This window comes from Megalobrama amblycephala, linkage group LG19 (genome assembly GCF_018812025.1).
Source record: "Megalobrama amblycephala isolate DHTTF-2021 linkage group LG19, ASM1881202v1, whole genome shotgun sequence".
Lineage (NCBI taxonomy): Eukaryota > Metazoa > Chordata > Actinopteri > Cypriniformes > Xenocyprididae > Megalobrama > Megalobrama amblycephala.
In genome coordinates, this window is record NC_063062.1 from 12,728,035 (window position 1) to 12,745,414 (window position 17,380).

General features: G+C 37.6%; 1 long non-coding RNA gene across 1 annotated transcript; it reads right to left on the reverse strand.

Moving 5' to 3' along the window:
* Positions 1 to 1,492: 1,492 nt before the first annotated feature.
* Positions 1,493 to 13,650, reverse strand: LOC125254354. The gene is made up of 2 exons (XR_007181640.1): positions 13,136 to 13,650; positions 1,493 to 2,244 (listed from the first exon to the last, which is right to left on the reverse strand). It is a non-coding gene; the product is annotated as an uncharacterized LOC125254354 (long non-coding RNA).
* Positions 13,651 to 17,380: the final 3,730 nt, after the last annotated feature.

The window sequence follows — 17,380 nt, forward strand, 5'->3', positions numbered from 1 at the left end:
ACATAATTTTCATTTTTGGGTGAACTAACCCTTTAAGGTTGAACCACTGTAGTCACATGAACTGTTTTAAATATTTCTTTAGTAGCTTTCTGGGCATTGAAAGTGTTAATTGTCTTGCTGGCAATGTAGGCCTCACTGAGCCATCGAATTTTATCAAAAATATCTTAATTTATGTTCCGAAGATGAACGAAGGTCTTACGGGTATGAAACGACATAAGGGTGAGTAATTAATGACAGAATTTTCATTTTTGGGTGAACTAACTCTTTAAAAGACACTAAAAGATTCTAGATTTATATAAGTAGAAATGAGGGATTTACTTAAATTGTCTTCTCTATACAAGAAGAAATTATAGCAACTTTACATGTCCGCTCGCTTTAAGTTAACCTAGAAAAATGTGGGCTATTGAAGTGTTTGTGCGGAGTGTGAAAGGTGAATAGTAGCGTGCTTACTGCATGACAGCTAACACGGAGGCGTAGGCGATCTCTTGCACTTAAAATACTCATCGGTGGTGATAGCCTAGTGGTTAGTGCGCCGACATATGGAGCAAATGGGTTTACGCGACCCGAGTTCGATTCCCGTCTTGAAGTCCTTTGCCGATCCTGCCCCCCTCTCTCTGCCTAATGCTTTCCTGTCTGCTCTCTACTGTCCTCTCCAAATAAAGGCACAAAGATCCCATAAATATAACTTAAAAAAAAAAAGGTCATACAGATAAGAGCAATACATCATTTGAATCTGTAAAGAGTCTACTTTTATTTGTGTGCACTCACAATAACAACAAAACGTGCTTTTGTAAAATAATGAAAGCAAACAGGGTGCGCTTTCTGCTGTCTCTCTCTCTGATCTTGAGCATGCCAAAAAAAGGATAAAAGAACCAAAACTCCATGTAAACTTGCCTCATAGACGTGAAAAAATATATCTATAGAAAGCAAAATGTCTACTTTTAAATGAACCAATTCAAATGGAAAATAAATATTTTCAGGTTATGTAATCCTCATGAAACATGCATATAGGTCCGTGCACTATTGCAAGTCAGCATCATCAACTTCATCATTGCAGCTGAAATTACAGAAAACAATAGTTTATCAATTAATTATTAAAATGTTAAAGCAATCTCCTTGCTGTTCCCTGGCGCATTCATAATCATTATTTCTGCTGGTGTACCGTGGCAAGCTTTATGCATGCTTTAGTGCTGATTAGGCTATTAAACGCTCATTATTATGATTTATATGGTTTATTAATAAACGTGAAATTAGTCGACTAATCACTTAAAATGAACGACTACTAGTCGACCAGAAAAATATTTAGTCGAGGGCAGCCCAAAAACTAATACTTCATATTGTTGCATATCTGCTATCCACTGAAATTAGAGAGATATATATATATATATATATATATATATATATATATATATATATATATATATACACACACATTATAAAAAAATACATACATTATAAATTATTATTTAAAAATATTAGAGTTTATTACTTCATATTATCATTTATTCACTCTTATGCATCTATATGATAGGCCTACATATGCACTGGCACAACTTACCCCACAATCACCTGCATCTTGGTTACAAAAGCTTATATACAGTACATACAAGTCAGGCACAAGTACAGCTTAATTTAAAACCTATTTGTGATTTTGTGCTTCATAAGGCATGTCACAATCCACAATCCAGCTTAATGCAAAACCGCACAATGCAGGACAAAGGATCTGCAATCATCCACTATTATCCAACATCAATGCACTGTAATGACTCTCAAACAATGGTAGAAACATTTAGGGGTTGGTTTCAAGTGTACACACTCACACACATGAGCACTCTCTAATGGATGCCAATTGCAGTAGATCTGGACCGCTCTTCTCATCTATTGCTGGGTATGTACTTTGATCAGCAGTGTGGCACAAATCCTGCACAGAGAATGACCAACAACAGACCCATTTAGGATAACATATTGGTCTAGGCTGTCCAAGTCTTGGCTCACTGAGATGAATTGTGGTGGGTAGATATTTTTATGTGTCTTCCGCAGTACTACACTATTCAAGTTTGTTTTCTGTATTTATAGGTTATGAGCAGTACTGTTCTCAGCGGTGGTTTGTGGATTTGGTGTGCGGTGGCTCTCTGTGTCATTTGAGTGATTTGCAGTGAGATTTGTAGTGATAGCCATCAGATCAGTTCAGCCTCCCCCTGCAGATTATGGGCTGCTATAACTGCCGATTATGATGGCAGGTTGCTGTTGGGGAGAGATAAGAGATTACACATGAGGCACAAAACTTGATAAAAGATTTTCTGTGGGTGTGTGTGTGTGTGTGTGTGTGTGTGTATGAGTGAGTGGGTGGTTGAATACTCCTGAAGTTTTATTGGATGGTGCCAGTGATTCACGTCTGGCATCTTATTCTTAATCAAACCTGCAGGGTCTGACTAAAGACCAACTACGTGATCAGTCACAGAACAACCTCTGAGGTCTTGTATTCGGTGTTTTTACTATTATATAATATCACAGCATTGAGGTCGAATCAGACTAGTGACTGAAAAGGGTCTATAACATTTTTAAAAAAAAAGTGGTCCATGGTCTATGTTAAAGGTGCTAAAGAGGATGTTTTGTTTTATACATTTTTGCAATATTACTTGAAACTGTCTTTACTAACTGATAAAAGACTATTTATTAGGTGCACTGAAAGTAATAATATTAATATACATCATCTGTGCACGAGGTAGGGCCTTAAAAACATCAGCCAATAGTTTACGCGATCATCACGTAAATGGATTGGCCCTCTGGCTTGTCAATCACTGCCGTGACGTTCCTTGTGAGAGACGAGCGCGGCTGCGCGCTCCAGTAACTTTCCACACTCTACAGGCGCCGCTTGCAATGTTTTTGTCAGGAGACAGGAGTAACAACTGCAGATTATGAGTTACATGGGGTGAGTCCGACATAATGAATCCACTCACACGACACAGCGGATGCCGGTGGTAAACACTCGTGTTTCAATACTCGTGCACGAGTTTTGGGAGGCATTCCCTCGAAAAGAGCTGTGAAGGAGGGGGGTTGTTCTTACGCATGCGCTCATTTCAAAAACTCAGTAACAGTCTTTGGTTTCTCAGTCGACAAAAAAATCCTCTCCATCACCTTTAATGTATATATACATACACAACTTTCTTTTAATAAAAGAATCTGCAAAACTGATACATTATTGGTTATAATAAGAAATGTTTGTTGAGCAGCAAATCCAGGGTCATGTGACTCTGAAGACTGGACTAATGATGCTGATAATTCAGCTTTGCCATCACAGGAATAAATAACACTTTAAAATATATACAGAAAACCATTATTTTACATTGTAATAATATTTCACAATATGGTTTTACTGCATTTTTCTCAAATATATGCAGTTTTTGTGAGCCTAAGAGACTTATTTTAAACTAAATATATTATAAAATATGATAACGTTGCCATTATTATTATTAACTCTTTCTTGAGTCAAATTCAAGTCAAAATTTGGAGGAAAACCTCTGAATCAACTTTGCTGAAGTGCAAATTGCTCTGAAGTGCAAAAAGTGCAGCACAAAAACAAAAATTTGTCATTTAAAACCTACAAAAGACAAATACAGTTATGTAAAGTTTATTATAAAATATACTAAAAAATGTTCGCTGAAAACTGCATTAGTTTGTTGTTCCTAGCATAATATTTTATAATTTTACAAATCAAATGTTACAGCTGTTGACTCCATGAATCCATTTTTTTTTGTCCAAAGGCCTTAATAATAATAATAATAATAAAAACAAAGATATGACATCCAAAGTATGTGAGGTAGTACAACAAGATGTCTTTTACTGAATCCAAAAGGTTTTAATTATATTTTGCTACATATAAATGTATTTTAAAGATTTTGAAGTTTCACAAGGATGACAGGATGTGACATCATTCAGACACCTGAAGCAAAGGATCACATGGTCGTGAAGCAAAGTAACTCTCTTTTAACTATTTGAAGAATTCATGTTTTCACTTGCTCATACATCAGGTCATTCGGTACAACCGCTATAAAACATGGAAAATTATGTAATATTTTAAAAACTTGTACTAAATATAAAATGTTTGATCTAGCTAGCTAGATATCAGCCTGTTAGCATTGTTTGAAAATATCGTCATTCGGTAAAACCGAAATTTTGGTTAAACCGAATGACTTTTTTGGTGACAAATTTTGTCCATTTTGTAAAAAATTGACAAAAGCAGAGTTAATTGATTATAAAAACAACAATCTCCTTATTAAAACTAAAAAAACTTCAAAATTAATTATCTCCATTATGTTTTTACACTTTTAAAAATCTTATTTGTCAATGACCCATATAGCAATTACTTACTTTTAGGGGGAAAGTTCATCCAAAAAAAAATAATTTCTGTCATCCTTTACTCACACAGGTCATTGCAAACCTGTATGACTAAAAGAAGATATGCTGAAAAATGTTTAAAATCTTTTTGTCCATACAATGAAAGTAAAAGTGGTTCACCAGAAGAAAGAAGGTTATACAGGTTTGGAACAAAAGTGTATGTGCCATTTAACCATCTTAGTATTGTCCTATGGCCAGCATAAAGATAATATAAATTGCATGAATAAGTTTTGTAGTTTGATATGGTATTATACGGCCTAGAAGCGTAGGTTAAGGCTTTTAGGATTGTAAACAATGACCTGGACCCATGTCTGACGATCAGTTGTCCCCTGAGCCCCACGCAGGAAGTATCTCTCATACATACAGGTGCATCATTAGAGTAGAAAACAGCAGAGCAATGGAGGACAGTGTCACCTTTCCTGCAACCATATTATTTTACCTCAGGCGAAAAGTTGCCCAGCAGACTACCTGCCAGGCCCCCTGGGGAGACCGCTCTCCTTGTCTCCACTCTCTCTTTCTTCCCTGACTACTCGCGTCTCCCCTGAGAGTGCTTTCTTAGCCTAACCTCCTGAGTGAGACTCACATTAGCTGACATTTCCAGCAGCTCTGAGCCGAGGCTGCTCCCTGCCGCAGAAGAGCAGATTTATCACACCCAAATGTGCGCCACCTGTCTGCCTCCCTCCCCCGTGCCACCTCGCCACTGCCACCACCAGTCACCATTATGGCACGTCGCTCAGCGGGAAGCGGTAATACCCCCTCCGTCTCTCTTATCATAAACAGTCAATGTGTCATTTTTATTAAGGCTGAGACATGAGACTCTGGCTTACAGATCATACTGCCTTGGCAGATTTCATGCTTGACATATGCGCATACGCCACGAAGTCAAAATGAAACCTGACATATCAGAAGGTATCATTTTAAATCTATTACTTGAACAGATTCGGGACTAAAGAGCTTTGCTGCGTGTAATATCTTGTCCTGAAGGTGGCCGTATATAATAAAAAGCAAAGCGCAATATTAAACACTCACGTCTGGCTTGCATTAATAAAAGCGGGTTGGAATAAGTAATTGAATTTGCTTTGACGTCCCCAGCACCATGTCAGCGTATCCCTTAGGTGTGAAAACCTTCATAATTCTTGTGGTTTTCTTCTATTGCACCTGCGTAAACCCCGGCTCAAGGTTTCTACTTCTACTATAAAGCGCTATAAATAAAGATGACTTGACTTGCATAAAATCGTATTTGAGAAATAAGGTAGGGCGACGCCTTCGACGCTTCGCCTTCGTCCGGTTGAGCGCTGACGGCAGGTTAGGAGCGTGTGCAGAACGTGTGCACACAGGGAGACAGATGGCCTGGCACTCAAACAGAAAGGTCACGGAGGCAACAGTGTCCATGCTGGCTGTGCACATTCATTAGGAGGGCAAGAGAGCTGCGGGAACCTCCAGAGCACAAATTAATCAGCTCTGCATGGGATATATGGGGCCTTTAATCCATCACACTCTGCATTCCACTGATATATTAAGGTTATTAATAAAGACAAATTTGGATTGCGTTTCAAACCATGATATATGCACCCGTGAGTAATGTGCCACAATTGGGAGCTATTTATAAATTAATGAAAACTGAGATATATGGGAAAAGATGTAATATTCACATTACTTCAGGAGTAAGTGCTAGCCACTGTCAATGTTAACACATTCTGAAACAGTGGTAAAGGTTTGTGTTAGGGGCTGACAGTTGATTATTTATAATAATATTATTCACACATTATTATTAATCAAGGTTCATTTTAATTGATAAACATACTGTTGTTCATTGCTTAGTTTGTTCACGTTTTATTTCATGTTTATTTATAACTTTTATAATTAATAAAATGTTAGTTATTGCTTTAACGGGATAGTTCACTCAAAAATTAAAATTACCCCTTGATTTACCTTCAAGCCATTCTTCTTTCAGACGAACACAATCAGAGTTATAATAAATAATGTACTGGCTCTTCCAAGCTTTATAATGGCAGTGAATAGAGGATGAGATTTTGAAGCCCAATAAAGTGCACCCATCCATCATAAAAGATAAAAGGGTTAATAAAGGCCTTCTAAAGCGAAGCGATGTGTTTGTGTAAGAAAAATATCCATATTTAAAACTTTAAGGGCCAGTTCTGTCAGGACCACTATAGTCAAATATGATAGATAATGCATAGAGTTTGTATTGGCAGTATGGTTCTGTTCTGGGCAAGAACTCCCTGCGCATCCATGCAGTCTAGCATTGATAAGAGCAGGGAGAGCAGCAATAAACCCCCTAGGGTAAACAGAACAGGACCAACATGCAGATATCATTAAATGTCATGATTTAACGTACAAATATTTAGAGAATTAGTCTGATTCAGGGGAAATAATAAGGCCAATCCTGACTGAAGAGAGGAGGAGCTGGGGATGGAGGAGGGTAATTTGTTCCTGAGAAATGCAATAGCTGCTGATAATACTGGGGAGCTTATATATAGATGCCGTAATAGGCGTCGTATTCCTATAGGTAGACGTAAGTCACCTGGGAGTCAGCTGATGCAAGCTTGACTGACGTGACCTGCCAGAACCTGACGCTAACGCTAGATATTTACTAACCCTCTTTTGGCGTTAAAAAATTACTGTCGGAATTTACTAAAGACACGCAGTGCAGAATTAGTACTGAAAAGGCGTGGACTGAGCTGTTTTTGCAGCTGACCTTATTGCATATGCATTTGTTGGAGTTTCTCTTTCAGGCACAAAATTTATTGGAGGAGAGTATTTACATGAATCACGCAACACAATTTACTAATGGTTGAGCTAGTCAATTTACTGGTATTTGCGGCATTATTTAACGCCCAAAAAGCATGTCTTAACCCATTTTGTGACGAACAGAGAACGTGTGGTAGAAGGGAGAAAATATTTTCCACTTGTATTAATTTTTTTGGAATGCCAGAGGAAGACGTTTTCAAAACTTGCCACTCCCATCGGTGCAATTGTGGAATTGCGCTCTCACGATATTTTGTCCCGTTTAGTAAATCTGGCCCTAAAAAGTAAAATAACTAGCTTCCAGCAAACGACCGTAGAAATGTTGACTTACGCTAAAAGAGTAACCCCTGACGCGATGTAGGAGTTAGTGTAAGCTTTTTGACGCCTTTCGCTGTTGTTGCTGGCTGGGCAACAAACTCAAGCTCCTCTTCTTTTATATCAAAATCCTCTGACATTTCTCTTTAAAAATTCTCGTTTTAGACTCTAATTCATTACCAGTGTTTTGTTTTGCTCTAGCCTCTGTGCTTCCATGGTCGTCAATACGTCATGAGTCGGGTCAGAGTTCACTCTTTCACCGTAAATCGATGCGTACAGCCGTCTGTCGGAAGCTAGTTATTTTCGGTTTTAAAGTTTTAAATATGGGTATTTTTCTTGCACAAATGCATCGCTTCTCTTCAGAAGGCCTTTATTAACCCCCCGGAGCCGCGTGGATATCTTTTATGATGGATGGGTGCACTTTTTTGGGCTTCAAAATCTCATCCTCTATTTACTGCCATTATAAAGCTTGGAACAAACCAACCAGGACATTATTGTGTAATATAACTCCGATTGTATTCGTCTGAAAGAATAAAGTCATATACACCTAGGATGGTGTGAGGGTGAGTTAAAAAAATATTTAATTTTCATTTTTGGGTGAACTATCCCTTTAATTTATGATAAAGTATAGAACCTTATTGTAAAGTGACATTGCTTTAAAAGTCAGTGTATGATTGTTTTGTTTCCATAAAGTTCAGAACCTTCTTGTAAAGTGACATAGCTTTATTTCCATATCTTTGAACATAAGCATATCACTGGCGAACAGTCCGTTACACAAGCTGTCAATCTGTCTGAGAATAAATTTATAAGCCATTTTTTGTAATTTTTGGTCTATGAACACGTCTTTGGCTGTTGCATTACATCTTGTTGCTTTTTTGGCACTCCATAAGCGACACGTATTTAAGACACTGTCAACTGAAAATCATTTTTAGAGATTCCGTTTCATTCCGTTGCACTCCATCCAGCTGGTTTTGTATGAGAAAACACATCCAGCTGACAATTGACAGTCCTAATTTGTATATAATTTGCATATTACACATCACTACACATTATTAATTGTCTGGTTATACATCATTTTTTTATCATATGAATGTGAAATTTCATTAAAAAAGACAAAACTAGGCCGTAAGCCTGGAAGAGCAAAAAAAAAGTTGTTTCAAGAATTCATATTAAAAAATACGAGGGATGGTAATATCATAGCTTATTCTCACTTTTTTCTCATCTCTTTCTATATCCTTTGTGAGTGTGTCTGCAGGCTGTGGCAGGTGAGAATTGGGGGTGAGGGTTCTAAGAATTCATTATAGACAAATGATTACAAATCTCTCTCCAATGAGCTTTTTTAATCAGAGGTGGCAGCGGAGGGTGTTAATTCATTCTGTGGGAGGGAAAAAAGGAAGAGGAGATTGGAAGGGTAGTCTCTGTTCTCATGGGCTCCTCGTCTATAATTTAACCACCGCGTGCAGGCAAGAGAGAAATCGCGCTCATCTCTCCCGCAGCCCGCTGCACTTAAGTCCACCGCGTACAGGAGAGCGTTTATAGGCTGATTATGTTTTTGGATCAGAGGGAGAAACTAATTAGATTTGCTGTAGACTTTTCAAGGCCTGATTTGATCTCAGGTTGGAAGATCACCAGAGACTAAAGTGCATTTGTAAATCAGGATTTTGTTGATTTGTTGTGTAAGAAACTCAATCTCGTCACGCATCCTGTCGCAAAGCCCTCGCGCTAAGTCCACATCTTATTTGTTGTTGCAAATGTAAATGTAAGATGTTAATGACACTCAAGCTGTTTACTTAAGCCGAAAATAAGCCCAAAAGACTCTTTCTCCCCCTTTCCGTCCCCGCGTTCCCTTTATTTCTCGGCTAAAATCTGGGCTTTGGAGCTCAGTGCTGGAATGAGCAGCTCCCAGATGCCATCCATGCTTAATAGTGTCTCTGAGCTCCCCTCACCACCCAGGTTGGCACCCACTACAAAGAGTGAGGTTGGCAGTAGCTGTGAGAGACTGGAGGAGATTACCACACATGCTGCTTAGACTCAGTCCATACTGCATTCATTGAGGATTAGTCCTCATCACAACCTACAGCCCTGGTTCATGGCCCGCAGCGGCACTCTGTAAAAGCCGGCTGCCTACCTGGTGCCATCCGTCTGCCTGGTCCATTTATCTGGCTTTATCTGATACGCATGGCCCACTGTTTAGGCCCCAGGGGTGGAAGACACATTAGCAGATAAAAGACGAAGGGTATTGCTTTCATATATACGGCTATGGGAGGGGCCGGCCTGTTTAGTGGAAATGGATTTCGAATGGACGTGTATATATTGTTATTCTTTTTCACATAGCATGATTGGATTATAAATGAGAGCGACTTTATGGTCATTCTCTCGCATTAAGTCGTTACACGTTTCCATCTGCAGCGAGCCGTTATGATCGTGTGCTGTTACACCACAGATTCCATGCAAAGCCGTTTACCTCTTTAGTTAAAGGGACAGTTCACCCAAAAATGAAACTTCTTGTCATTATTTACTTGTTTAAAACCTGCATGACTTTCTTTTTTCTGTGGAACATATCTAACTATCCATCCATCTGGCTTTTAAAACTACTAAACTAAAACTTTTAAACTGCTAAAACACGTTAGCAACATGCTAATTAATGCTAACAACATGCAAAATCATGACTGTAGTTTTTTTTTTTTTACTTTATCTGAGTAAAACCTTTAAACATCAAGCTGTTCAAAGTTATTTTAAACTTCCAGACCTGGCTTTGTCAAGAACAGCGATCCCAGCCGAGGAATAATGGTTGGAAAAGTCACGCGTGACGTAGGCGGAAGTAGGGCGAAATCGTCCAACATTGTTGTTTTACTTTTTTTTTTTTTTTTTGTAAAGGCCGTTTGACTTAATGTTCTTAACTTGTTCACTTTGTAAACAATGTTTTCCAATGTTATTACGTAATGCATGGCGCATCGCAGAACAAGTGCAAGACAAGCATTTGTGGTTAAAAAGTAAATAATTTTTAGAAAATGACAGATCGTTTCACTAGATAAGACCCTTATTCCTCGGCTGGGATCATGTGGAGTCCTTTGAAGCTGCATTGAAACTGCAATTTGGACCTTCAACCCGTTAAAGTCCACTATTTGGAGAAAAATCCTGGAATGTTTCCCTCAAAAACTATAATTTCTTTTCGACTGAAGAAAGAAAGATATAACCATCTGGGATGACATGGGGGGTGAGTAAATGATCAGGAAATTTTAATTCTGAAGTGAACTAATTTAGAACTACATGAGGGTGAGTAAATGATGACATCATTTTCATTTTTGGGTGAACTATCCCTTTAACACAGAAACAGAGTGCACCCTAATTCACTTTCTCTGCCATTTCGGGCTGAGTATATTTTAAAACTCCACTCCAGACAGAGTGCATTCTAGCAAAACTTTCCAGTGCATCACTGTAATGTACCCCTCCTCTCTGTAAATAGCTTGCTTTAGACAGATTATTACGAGTGTTTAATGCCACGTGAATGGAGAGTTTAAAAAAACAGAAAACCGAGCCAGATGAAATGGTCCAGCGCGTGAATTGGCAGCCGTCCACGTTGTAAGTGTAAATATAAACAGCATTAAACTAGGGTTGCAAATATTGAGTCCCTTGATACTAATGAGAGTGCTTTGCAGAGAGTGGGCCAGGATTACTGAGAGGCCTTTCACTGGTCCGCTCACTAAATGCTACGTATTGTAACGGGAATCTTGTTTTCATTCTGGATGCAGTCCGCCGCCCCCTTCAGCTGCCTTTCATTCTGACAGATGCAAGCAGATTTTTGCTGAAACTGGATCTCTGTCCAGCAGCATCCCAGTGCGTTATTTTTCCTTTCGTTTGGGAGCAAGGCCAGTCTCCTGTGGATAGGGGTCCTGCGCTCACACACTCTCAGGCCTGTTATTTCTATCTGTTGCGGTCTGTTCTAATGACCCCGCCTACTCAATCTCATGCTCGGGAGGGCAGCACGACCGTAAATGTGTTGATGTGAAATCATCATAGCGTGTCAGCATGTGGGCTGCGGTTCTGTCAGAGCACACGGCTTCTGAAAGAGCCAGAGTTCACTACACATTAATTAATGTGCTGAACTTTCCAGTGAGATTGCACAATTTTCCCGGCAATGGCTATATTTGCATCTGCTGTGTGGGCTAAGGAGGGTATTTATAGGTATAAAAAAAAAATTAGCCGAGGTGTCATGCAACTGATTTTGATATCCAGTTACATACGTGTTAACAGAAGGTCAGGGAACTTTGAACTCCATTAACACATGTGCAACTGACATTCTTAGGTTAACGGAGAGATGCATTTTCTGATTGCGAGTTGCAATTACATTCCAGTTACGTCATCACTGCTTTTGTGTTGCTTACAATAGAGTGCATTAGTGTCCGTCCACTTTTGTCATTGGCGTTGTTTTTTTTTTTTTTCAGTGGCAGTTTTTTCCATTCATTTTTTCAATAGGGATTTTTAAAAACTGTTTGTTAAAGAGTTATTAGATATGAACCAAGCCAACCAGCTATGAGGATTTGAGTATTTGAAAATCAGACAAATAAGATTGCGTACTTGACGGCTATGGGAAAGAACTACAATCCCATTAGGCATTGCAAATTATGTAATCAAATAAAAATGATGGTGAAATATAAGAGTTCATTTAAAGTTGGTGATCATATGTATTGACGTAATACATTTTAAAGGGTTAGTTCACCCAAAAAAAAAAGTGAAATTTCTGTCATTAAGTCCTCACCCTTGTGTCGTTGCAAACCTGTAAGACCTTTGTTAATCTTCGGAACACAAATTAAGATATTTTTGATGAAATCTGAGAGGATTTTTTTATTCCCCATAGAAAGTAACATAATTACCATCATTCAAGGTCCAGAAAGGTATTAAAGACAGTTAAAATAGTCCATGTGACTACAGTGGTTCAACCTTAATGTTATGAAGCGCCGAGAATACTTTTTGTGCGCAAAAACAAAACAAAAATAATTTTATTCAACAATTTCTTCTCTTCTCTGTCAGTCTTGTACGCGGTTGACTCAGTGAACGCAGTTCAGCGCTTCTGTGTTTACGTCAGATCGCCTGGCTCTGTATTGGCCGACACTGTTCACGTGAGCGCAGGTTTGGAACGACTTGAGGGTGAGTAATTAATGACAGAAATTTCATTTTTGGGTAAACTAACCCTTTAAGTTTGTTGCAAAATGAAGGTTTATTTTCCCTACAGTGCTCTTTTGGCATGGTTTGCTCACTCGGGACTCTCCAATTTGTGGAATTTTCTGTACACCATATAGGGTAATGTAGTTTTTCACCACAAATTCCTCCGTTGAACATGATTATTTTAAAAATAAGTTGAAATAATGTGAACAGATGGCTTCAATATAAGCATATACCATCAATTTATGACCTCTGAGCTCACAACAAGTTTTCCTATGGAGAAAATGAATGGCGTTTTTACTTGTGGAACTGGTTTCAATCTATAAATAGTCATACAGGTTTGTAATGGCATGAGGGTGAGTAAAAAAAGGATGGTTTATCCAAAAATGAACAATCTGTGTCATTTACATTATCAGTGTCACGATTTACCACATTCACTTTCTGAAGTTGACACGGTCAGGCAAAGCGAATACTATAGTAAACTATACAGCACCTTTTGTTGGCCCATCTAGAGACAGTCCCAAGTGCTATCTGCTCATCTCTGTCTGCCACCGTATGAGTAATCGAGTCTTGCTGAGCTGTAGAGGGTGGCATGAGGACGAAGGGGCAGGGCTTGAGGGTGCTGAAAACCAAGCTCTCAGGGTACATGGGGAGTCCTTGTCTTTCACAGCAGGGCACTGTTGTCACCTCTTCTTCTCTCCCTCTCTCTGTGTGTGATAGCAGAGGACTCTGAGCAGCTGAAGTCAGTGCTGGTCATCAGCGAGGGGATTGTGTGTCTGCTCTGCCTGCCTGTGTGACCTGTAAAAGAAGCCTGCATTGGCAGGAACAGCCTTCACCCTTTATATTTAGGTAGTTGACGCAAAAACGATTGCATAGACCTGTTTTGTCAGCAGATTTTAGAAATATAAATGATTGTATAAGGAAAAGTGTATATTAGGTGCTGCTTCTAGAGCATTTATTAATAATGATTCATGTTAAATTCTACATACACTACAGTTCAAAAAAAGAAAAATTAAGCCTTGCTATTAATGGCATTTTAAAATATATTAAAATAAAAAAAACTTTATTAAATTGTAATAATATTTCACAATATTTCTACTTTTACTGTATTTTTTTTAAATCAAATAAAGCAGTGCTGGTGAGCATAAGAGTGTATATAATGCATTTATAAAATATAAAAACATTTTAAAGTTTCTAATTAAGTATAATTTAATAAATAATATGCTTACAAGTAAGTATAAATTAATAAATATTTATATTCATAAAATATAAACTAACATTAATAATGAAAAATCGTGAATTAACAATAAACAATAGTATATAAAGAAGTATAAATAAAAAAAGAAATTGGTTCATGGGACCTAGTTCATTAAAGGTGCCCAAGAATGCTTTTTCACAAGATGTAATATAAGTCTAAGGTGTCTCCTGAATGTGTCTGTGAAGTTTCAGCTCAAAACACCCCATAGATTTTTTTTATTAATTTTTTTAACTGCCTATTTTGGGGCATCATTAACTATACACTGATTTTTTTCAGCGCGCCGCCCCTTTAAATCGCATGCTCCCTGCCACACGAGCTCTCGACTATATTACAGCGCATTTACAAAGTTCACACAGCTAATATAACCCTCAAATGGATCTTTACAAGATGTTCGTCATGCATGCTGTGTGCATGCTTCGAATCATGTGAGTAAAGTATTTATTTTGGATGTTTACATTTGATTCTGAATGAGTTTGAGGCTGTGCTCTGTGGCTAACGGCTAACGGCTAATGCTACACTGTTGGAGAGATTTATAAAGAATGAAGTTGTGTTTATGAATTATACAGACTGCAAGTGTTTAATAATGAAAATAAGCGAACGGCTCTTGTCTCCGTGAATACAGTAAGAAACGATGGTAACTTTAACCTCATTTAACAGTACATTAGCAACATGCTAACGAAACATTTAGATAGACAATTTACAAATATCACAAAAAATATCATGTTATCATGGATCATGTCAGTTATTATTGCTCCATCTGCCATTTTTCGCTGTTGTTCTTGCTTGCTTACCTTGTCTGTGCACAGATCCAGACGTTAATACAGCCTTTCCTTGTCTAATGCTCGAACATGGGCTGGCATATATGCAAATATTGGGGGCGTACATATTAATGATCCCGACTGTTACGTAACAGTCGGTGTTATGTTGAGATCCGCGTGTTTTCCGGAAGTCTTTTAAACAAATGAGATTTATATAAGAAGGAGGAAACAATGGAGTTTGAAACTCAATGTATGTCTTTTCCATGTACTGAACTCTTGTTATTCAACTATGCCAAGATAAATTCAATTTTTCATTCGAGGGCACCTTTAACTAATGTTAATAAACCTCAATGTAAAGTGTTATTAAAAGTTAACTTTTTCTTAAAAGTACATATATTCTACTTCGACTCAGTTTAATATGATGTCATGAAAACAGCTCAATGATTTACTTTTAATAATTCTATTTTTAGATGGAGTATAGCAGGTCACATGTCGGACATGTCAACACTGTTTCTAGCTTGCAGTTCCAAATGTTTGCTTTAGTGAACGTTTCAACTTCACAATGATTCCATTCCACTTTGATACGCGACCGCATTTAAAAAGGCAACACTCGATATTACAAACTTCTTGAAAATGCCAACATGCGAATATGTAAGTAGCTTCAGAGCTAAGCGTTTTTTTCGCCCCCCTCCCTTGTGGTCCAGAGCAGTGTTTGTGTATTTTAAGTGCCTCTGAGAGTATAAAACTAGCAGCCGTTCTAGCAGGCCAGGGCAGACTGCGGGTGTCTGGTATCATGTTGAATTAAAGCACTGTCAACACATTGAGAATGGCAGGGTCACATTTCGTCTCGCTCCCAGCCTGCAGTTATGTGGGCAGATGAACATAGCTGCCTACTGCACATTAGACACACACAATTAGAACCCTGTGATCTGCAGTGGGATTGCACTATTCTTTTTACTTGTCGTTTGCTTTTGTACAGTTTTGTACAGTTCGGTTCAATATGCGACAACCGGAGATGATTTTCGTTCCAAATTCCCCTTGTCACCGACTGTCAAGCTTTGTTTACCGAATATTCTCCGTAAAGACGTAAAGTAGGATTGAATGCCATTTCTTATTGATGACATCAAATAAGAAAGGATGACATCTTTTGTCCCGCTGCATTACCGTCAGTATGAATTATTAAGGATCTGGGGGGGTGGTTGGCGGCTGTTGCTCTGTGGTGCAGCGTTTTAGTATTGATGTATTACGACACCATGTCATGTCTATAAAGGGGTGTTTCTGCTTCAAGGGCGAGAAGAGCGGCCCTCCTCTTTCTCTCTCTCACTGTCTTCCGCTGTCTCTCGAGCACTCTGGGTACCATTCCTCTTTATCGCTTTATACTGCAGGGTTGTGCTTAGAGGAAGAACTATGGAAGATTGTTTCCACTACGGAATAAAAAAAAGAAAAGTAATCACAACTTTTTATCTCAAAATTCAGATGTTTTTCCTCGCAATTGCGAGTTTATTTGTTGCAATTGCATATAATATACTTGTAATTGCAAGTTTACATCTAGCAATTCTGACTTTTTTCTCGGAATTCTGAGTTTACATTTTGCAGTTCTAATAATAATAGTAATTGCAACTTTTTATCTCACAATTGCAAGGTTATATCTCACAATTCAGATGTTTTTCCTCACAATTGTGCTTTTATTTCTTGAAATTACAAATTATAAACTCATCACTGTGAGTTTACATCTTAGAATTTCAGAGAGAAAAAAGTCAGAATTGCAAAATATGAACTTAGAATTTCCAGGAAAAAGTCAGAATTGCTAGTTTACATTTCGCAGTTCTGACTTTTTTTTCTCATAATTCATGCATGTGTGGCATGCGTAATGCGCCATGGAATATAAAAAAATAAATAAATAAAAGTAATAAACTTTTTATCTCACAATTGCAAGTTTATATCTTGCAATTGCAAATTATAAACTCGTATTTGTGAATTTACATCTAGCAATTCTGACTTTTTTCTCTGAATTCTGAGTTTACGTTTTGCAATTCTGACTTTTTTCTCTGAATTCTGAGTTTACGTTTTGCAATTCTGACTTTTTTCTCGGAATTCTGAGTTTACATTTTGCAGTTCTAATAATAATAATAATAGTAATCGCAACTATTTATCTCACAATTGGTTATACAAGGTTATATCTATTACAATTCAGATGTTTTTCCTCACAATTGTGCTTTTATTTCTTGAAATTACAAATTATAAACTCGTCATTGCGAGTTTACATCTTAGAATTTCCGAGAGAAAAAGTAAGAATTGCAAAATATAAACTTAGAATTTCCAGGAAAAAAGTCAGAATTGCTAGTTTACATTTCGCAGTTCTGACTTTTTTTCTCGTAATTCTAAGTTTACATTTCAGAGTTCTGGCTTTTTTCTCTCGGAATTCATGCATGTGTAATGCGCCATGGAATATAAAAAATAAATAAATAAAAGTAATCAACTTTTTATCTCACAATTGCAAGTTTATATCTTGCAATTGCAAATTATAAACTCGTATTTGTGAATTTACATCTAGCAATTCTGACTTTTTTCTCTGAATTCTGAGTTTACGTTTTGCAATTCTGACTTTTTTCTCGGAATTCTGAGTTTACATTTTGCAGTTCTAATAATAATAATAATAGTAATCGCAACTATTTATCTCACAATTGTTATACAAGGTTATATCTATTACAATTCAGATGTT